This window comes from Mesoplodon mirus (assembly GCF_964341445.2).
Source record: "Mesoplodon mirus genome assembly, chromosome: 7".
NCBI classification, from domain to species: Eukaryota; Metazoa; Chordata; class Mammalia; order Artiodactyla; family Ziphiidae; genus Mesoplodon; species Mesoplodon mirus.
Window position 1 is genome coordinate 16,162,589 of NC_138983.1, and position 7,771 is coordinate 16,170,359.

At 55.5% G+C, this 7,771-nt stretch overlaps 1 protein-coding gene across 4 annotated transcripts in view; it reads right to left on the reverse strand.

The window, feature by feature from the left end:
* TSPAN18 (tetraspanin 18) overlaps positions 1 to 7,331 on the reverse strand; it is a 187,779-nt gene extending 180,448 nt beyond the window's left edge. For all 4 annotated transcript variants that reach the window (XM_082628838.1, XM_082628839.1, XM_082628836.1 and 1 more), the window contains exon 1: positions 7,041 to 7,331. The gene's annotated coding sequence lies outside the window, so the exon portion shown is untranslated. The remainder of the gene's footprint in view (positions 1 to 7,040) is intronic.
* Positions 7,332 to 7,771: the final 440 nt, after the last annotated feature.

Below are 7,771 nucleotides of genomic sequence, written 5' to 3' on the forward strand. Positions count from 1 at the left end.
GGTGCTTGTATTTTGGCTGGAGAAGCACCTCATTCCCCTGGGGGCTAAAAACTCAGACAAGATGAATACCCTGGGCTGGCCCTGCTGGAGAGAGAACTAAATGTCAGGCACCAGGTGGTGGCAGGCTGCCCCCCAGGAGGCTGAGGCACACTTGGCTAGCGAGAGTGCTGCAATCTGTCCCAGCTGGAGAGGCAGCCACCCGGGAGGGGGGCTCCTCTCGGCAGCACCCTCAGGCCCCGCGCCCACAGTGGTAATTAGACGTGAAAAGACGGGCCTAAATCCAAGGGCCGGGGCTCCAAATTCTTCTCCCATTTCAAATGGAGGCCATAGTAGTTCAACTATTATGAACTAGAGACCCCAACCCAGGCCACCCAGGATGGGAGCCCAGAGCCTCTCCATCCAAGAGATGGGAGTGACAGGCGTGTGTGCGGGGGCAGGAGGGGGGGCACTTGGAGCCTCTCCTCGGGTGCTGGCCCCTTGCCAAAGGCATCTTTCATTTCTTACTCAAGTGGGTGAGGAGCGATGTGGCACCTACTAGGTGCCAGGCACCTGATCAGCTTTATAGCTTTCTACATTCTTCCCATTTTGCAGAGGAAAAAACTGAGGCTCAGAGAGATAAACAAGTGTTAAAGTAGAGGTGTCAGGATTTGAAGCTAGGTCTGACCACCTTACTGTTCTCAGAAAAACAGGGCTAGAAACCCTCATCAGGCCCCCTCTCTTTACCTGCCCAACCCCACAAGGAGCGAAAGGGGTCAGCAGGAGACTGCATAGATGGGACAGGAAGCATAGGTAACCTTCTGTGTCATTTGGGGGACACCCCAAGGCTTGAATGCACAGCAGTTCCCAAAGTAGTGTATATGGAGCTGAAACTCCTATGGCTTTCACTATGAATATTTAAAACTAAGGCTTCTCATGCCCCTACACTACTCCCTCAGCTTCCAGAGAGTCCCTGCAGCCTCCCTCCAGCCTTCTCTCCCCCTGGCCCTTCCTGCCCTGCCCCATGCACACACAGAAGATGAATATAGAAGCTCTTCCCCATTAGGGCATGGGAGGAGGAGATAGGAGCAGAAGTAGGTGCTGGAGGGTCCTGGAAGAAGTTCTAAGAGCAGTAAACTTCAGTAAGGCAAAGGAGGCCATGGGAGCTCTGGGGTGAAGGTCAAGGGTCTGGCTTAGTGCTCTTGCTGTGTGCTCACTGGCCAGCCCCTTGGCCTCTCCGAGCCACCCCCCCTCCAGTGTATTATGGGCGCTATATGATCTGTCCAGAGATCATTTCCATGGACATGGTCTGTAATCTCTAAAGAGCAATGCACATCAGGGATCATTAAGGAAAGGAAGCATCTGTGTTTTAAGGACTATGTGCCAGGTCTATACTAGAAGCTTTAAATGCATCATCTCAATTAATCCTCAAAGTACTCTATCCGGGAAATATAAATGCAGGGAGTTAGTGCTCAGTAAATACCCAGCCTCCCTTACAGCTGGTTTCGGGCCAGGTGACAGTTCTGACCAATGGACTGGAGCTGAAGTGATGTGTGTCACCTCCAGGGGACACAGTGGAGCGTTAGTGTGCCTTTTCCTTTTCCATTGCTCTCTTCGCCTTCTGCGGTAACCATGGATGCCACATCATCCTGGAAGTGCAGCTATGAAGATGGTGGAGTCACCATCCGCCTGCGTCCCTGAGTAACTGTGTACAGCAGAGATCCATGTTAGACAAGTGACGTAAGTGAGAATTAAACCCACAGGTTAAGCCACGGAGGGTCTGGGATCATCTGCTGTGGCTGCTGGTATTACTTAGCTTAACACTCTTATTGTTGCTGTTATTCTGCTTTTCACAAATACGGAAACCAAGGCCACATAGCCAGTCAATGGCAGAAACAAGATGCAAGTTCACATCTGTGACTCCAACACACATCCTCTTTCAACTACAACCTTTTGTTGCTGAATAAGACCATCCCCTTCCTGTAAGCAACCTTGTCCCAAAAAACTCCTACCCCTCAGTGTCCCCAGGATGGCTGAGTAATCAATGCAGGGTGAGAAAAGAGAATCTCATAAAGCACTCTGAGCCTGGAAAATGAGCAAAAGCAGGGAGGAGGGGGCCTGATCGCATCTCAGGGGAATCTTTTCTGGGGCTTTGGAGCTCACAGGAGGTTTCCATAGGAGAGGAAATATCACAGAGTGGTTTCGAGCACAGAAGGGAGAATCAGACCAACCTAGGATCCAATTCCAGTCCTACCACTTGCTCCCTTGATTTTTCTGAGCCCTACTTCCTAATCTGTAAAATGGGGACAATATCTGAACCAACTTTGAGGGTGAAGGTGAGATGAAGCATTGTCTAGCTCCTGGCCGATGGTGAGCACTCCCCAAATGTCTGCCACAGTGAAGATCATCACTGGGATGGCTCAGAGAGCAGCCTTTGCTGGAGGGAGATGAGGCCGAGGTGCAGCCAGAGGCTGCCCTGCCAGGATGGCTGACACAGCCCAGACAGCAGACCTGGCCCAGCTCACAGCCCTGCAAAAGACCGAGGGGCAGAACACACAGAGAGAAGCAGGGCCAGACAGACATAGTGTGATGCAGCAGAGGAGCCAGATTATTTATTTTAAAGTCGAAAGTGTCTTCTAGGAGGATGGCCTTTTATTTGGGTGAATCTGGGAGTTGTTTATCAGCTTAAACTCATTATCTGCACATATGGTCTTCGTACTATAGTTAAGGGTGGGAAACAAAGGATGGAAGGGAAAGGATGGGCATATACTAGCTGATGAAATATCATCCCTCAAGTGCCAGTAACCAGGATATGTTCAGTGACGTCACATTGGGCTTCCTGCCACAAGGACGGGGCTATCATGAGAATACTCACAAGATTTTAACTCTGGAGTCCCTCAGTGAGGCAGGGAAAGGAAGAAAAAAAAAAAGAAAAGCAATTTGTTTTATTCACCCTTGTCTTCCATCTCAAAAGCAGACACACACAGACACACACACCCACATGCACACACACACTGTGCCCAAAAATATCAGAGCTGGAAAGGATCAACGTTGATCCCTCCCTCCCATTTCACAATAAGAGTATTAGTAATAATAATAATAATGACAATGATGACTGTGAATATTTGTTGAACATTTACTACCTGCTGTGCACTGTGCTAAGTGTTTCACATGTTTTATCTCGTTGACATTTCACAACACTCTGATACAGTATAATTAGTCCCATTTCACAGATCAGGAAACTGAGGCACCAGAGGTTGAATGGCCTAAGGTCACACAGCTAGTAAGTAGAAGAAAGCCGACATCCAAACCCAGGCAGCCTAACCGCCTCACAATGCTGCGTCTAGAGAAATAAGGAAACTGAGGCTCAGAGAGGGGCGGTGAGTCACTCGAGGTCCCACAGCTCCATGTATAACAGAATTGGGGCTAGAACACAAGTCTCCTTACTCCTGGTCCAGCTGGTCCAGTGACCTTTCCACTCCATCCTGTTGCCAATCAGTATGTACACACACGCATAGGACTAGTGAACACGCTGTTGCTCATCTCCAAGTTGTTCAGTTACTAATTAAACCAGCAGTCTTGGGTACAAACAAGGGGCAAGGGCTGGACCTTAAGATAACAAGAGCTGAGATGAAAGAACTGCTTTGCCAGCTGCAAACACTGGGACCCATCTCCCTCTCCCTCTCTTTTTTTTTGGGGGGGGGTACGCGGGCCTCTCACTGATGTGGCCTCTCCTGTTGCGGAGCACAGGCTCCGGACGCGCAGGCTCAGCGGCCATGGCTCACAGGCCCAGCCGCTCCACGGCATGCGGGATCTTCCCAGACCGGGGCACGAACCCGTGTCCCCTGCATCGGCAGGCGGACTCTCAACCACTGCGCCACCAGGGAAGCCCTCCCTCTCTTTTTAATGAGTGTTACATTATCTGCTCACAACCCCATCCCCCAGTCAGAGCACTGATGAGGGTCCAAGGTGGCAGCCCGTGCGGCAGGAGGAGCCCAGGCTGGCGGGTTACTTAGCAGCATCAAGTTGCAAAAATACCCCATCAAGCGATCATCTGCTCTGGGGGACTAAAGTGCTGGTTTCCAAGGCCCCCTCCCTTTGCTGTGTCCCAGCTGAGCTTGAACAAATGTTCCTGATTTTCCTTCTCAATGGCTGATGAAATAGACCAGAAGAGCCGCCCTCTGGAAAGAGGGGTCCCTAAGAGGGGCAGTCCAGCCATGACTCTTTGCTCTTAGCAGGAAAGAGGAGGGAGTAAGAGCTGCACAGGCCTCCAGAGAAAGGTAACATGCAAGCTTGCGGACAGACATGGGGATCCCAGCAGGAACTGATCACCAACATCACCCTCTCCATCCCCAAACCGCAGTCTGATGGAGGACAGGCACCTGGTTCACTTTGCCCTGTCAGGGCGGAGCGGGGCAAGACGGCCAGGAGCGGTGCCCCCCACTGGACAGAAGGCAGAGCAGAGCTGCCTAGCGCCCTAAAATGTTAGACTCTCCTGACTTTAAGTTTCAAGCCCCGGCCTCCTCCACCGCCACCCCGGCCCCAGACCATTAAAAAGTCACTAATTCAGGGAGCTGTTTCCAGGCTGACAGGGCAGTTTTTAAAGGAGGAGGGGGGTACTTCCTGGATCAGCCCAAGGTGTCCTAACTCCAACTCCAGGTGAACTGATGCTTCTAGAAAGTGGCCTGGAACTTTCACTGATATACTGCCATTTCAGCCTCAGGCTGGGTAAAGATACGCCAAGGGTCTGCCATTTGAATGGATCTGGGGACCGGACGACCAGGAGACACAGTGCCCAAGACCTGAAATTTTGCTGAATCAGAGACCTTGGAGTTTGCCTGGAAGCAGTCTGAGTCCACACATGATACTCCACATCCAAACAGGGACGTCAGCAGTCCCAGGGGTCTCAATGCCCTCCCATCTTCGGGGCAGGTTGGGTGTGAGTGGGGTGCAGGGAGCACGGGTAGAACGCAGAGCCGCCAGCCCTCTGGGGGCCCCTTGCTCACTCCCAGTTTCCAAGGGCAGGGCTGTTCCAGGCAGGCTTCCCTCCCCAGAAAAACTAGAGTCATTCAAAACAAAACAAAACAACAAAACAACTCCTTTTGTTTTCTGGCCCCATGGAATGTCTTGAAGACAAATGCAGAGACAGCGGGCTTCTCCACCCTTTCCTCTGTCTCCTCCCTACTCGTCTGTCCTCTCCTATTCAAAATAAAAACCATGCTGATCTTTCTCTACAGCAACTTTGTCCTCGAGCAATTTGAGAGCATCCAACAAAAACATTTGCTACACTGAAAGCAAGAACCTCAGCTCTCTTTCAGGGACTACCCTTTTCCATCACCTTTGCAGGGGACTCTGGGGACGTGAGAGGGGGGAGGGGGCTGCCCAATGAGCCCACATTGGCATCCACGAGAAAGATGAAAACTTCCGCCAGCCACTATGAGGCCACTGCACATTCTTAGATTTGCTCATTTGTACTCACTTGGGGTGCAGGGAAGAGGGAGGGAATTAGAGAGAAAGATGAGGCCACAGGGCTTCAGGGTCCCTACAATGTCGAACAGCCCACACATGACAAAGATGATGCTCTTCATAGATGCCAGCAGCGGTCTGGCTCCCTGAGGCCTTGGCACAGACCCACAGACTCAACACAGGGGCCCTGAGGTCCCACAAGGGGACACGTGGCAGGTTTCCACCAATAATTGTGAAATGACCACATGAATGTGGCCTGTGGCCTCCAGACCCCAAGAGGAGGGGCTCTTGTTGACTAAGAAATTTACCACTTGAAACTGGACTGCTAAAGTCTTTAAGGGCCCCCATCAACCCCACCCTGTGCCTCCCAGTTTATTTGTGCCCAGAGAGGGGATTCACCCCAAGACCCTCAACCCACCCACACCAGAAAGGGATCTGGCCAGATCCAGGGAACAAAGGTACAACTTTTACAAAAAGGGTGCATTCAGCGGTTTGGGTTTCAGACCCCAAAGAAACCTCAGAAAGTTAATGCTCCCATACACTTACTCCACACCAATTCGCTGTTAATGTAAAGTTCCCCTCCTTTTTGTTTTTCTGGGGGTGACTTTTTATTCACCCATACATCCTGCCAGCTCCCCCAAGAAAAACCAGCTCCTGAGAGCCAAGCTTTCCAATACACAGCGCGGTTATAACTGGGGGCATCCCAGCCTCACACTCCGACCCTCTGCCCCATTCCGGCTGCGGTGGGGTGCTCCTCAGGGCTGGCCCCTCGCGTGTTGGGGGTTGGTCTGCGGTTGTCGGTCCTGGATTTCGGTGCATTTGTCTCGCAGGAACCAGAACTCGCCTTCCTGTGGGTGAAACGGCCAGGGAAGGGCGCCCCCTCGCGGGAGCGAACTCACCTCAATCCAGCCGGGACTCAAAGCCGGCGCGAACCCACCCGTGCCCGCCAACCCTCCAAGCGGACTCCCGCTGCGCCCCCTGAATCTGGACGTGCTCGAGCCTCGGATCCAACGAGCACCCAAAGGAGTCTCTGCTTCCCCAAACCGCACACACCGAGTACGGAATAAAGGGGGCCCTGAAGGAAAGCGTGGCGCCCCCGCCCCGCCCCGCTTCCAGGGACTCCGAAGGCGACCCGCCTCAGTGGCCCTGCTGGGCCCGGCAATCCTCACCGCCCGGATCCTCGCTCCTAATCCTTAGTCCCTACCTGCCCCCCTACAGAGTGGCATGGCGCGCACCGCCTCCCTCAGGACGCAGCCCTGGCCAAGACCCCGACTTGTAACCACACCTGCCACCCCCGCCATTCTGCTGCCCCCCCCCCCAATCACCCGCCCAGAGCGCCGAGCAGCGCTGCACCTGTCCCGGGGGAAGCCTCTGGCCCTCGGCGGATTCGGGGCAGGGATGGGGGCGAGCACGTCTCCCCGCCCCTTCCCCAGCCTAGCCGAAGTAGAACTTGAACATCCTGGCATCCCCCTATTCCACCCCACCCCCACCGTGCCCAACAGTCGCCCGGGGGTAGGCGGGAAGCGCGCTTGGGTCCCCAAGTCCCCCGGGGCGCGGCGGCGGGACGCACGGAGGGCACTGAGGTGCGGAACCCCTACCTTCCAGCGGCAGTGGCCGGATCCCGCGCCAACTCCCGTCGGCGGCCGCGGGGGAAACTTTCCCCGGGCGGAGAAGCGCACTCGCAACTTGCTCGGCACCGGCTGCCTTCCCGGCGGTGGCGGCGGCGGCGCGTCCGGGGACCGGCTGGCGAGAGGCGGCGGCGGCGCTCGCTCGGGGCTCGGAGCTGGGGCTCGGGCTCGGGCTCGGGCGGCCTCGCGCGGCTCCGCGGTGGATCGCTAGGCGCTGCGTCCGCCCCGCAGCCTGGAGCCCCCGAGACGCCGGCGGCAGCTGCAGCCGCCCGCCCGCCGGCCCCACCTCCCCGCCACCGCTCCGTCCCTCCCTCCCTCTCCCCCGAGCTCCCTCCCCTCCCCAAACCTCCTCCCCTTCAGTCTCCAGTCGCCGCCGCCGCCGCCGCTGCCTTGGCGGCCGACGTGAAGGCACGTCTCCTCCGGCGAGCTGCCCCACTTGCCCCCTCCCGGGCTTGGTCCAGCAATCAGGCCTCGCTCCGGGGGCCCCTAGGGCCACCCTCTGCCCTTCTCCCCTTCTGTCACCCCTGCCCTCCTCCCCACTCTGCTCACAGGCCCTCGCTTCGTCTGAATTCAGGAGATCCGTAGGAGGAGTGGGGAGCTGGGCACGCTAGACCGGAGTATTTATTCCGGGGAAACTTCCACGCTGCCCCCCCCCCGACCTCCGTGGCCGGACCGCAGGGCTGGTGGGTTGGGATGATCCC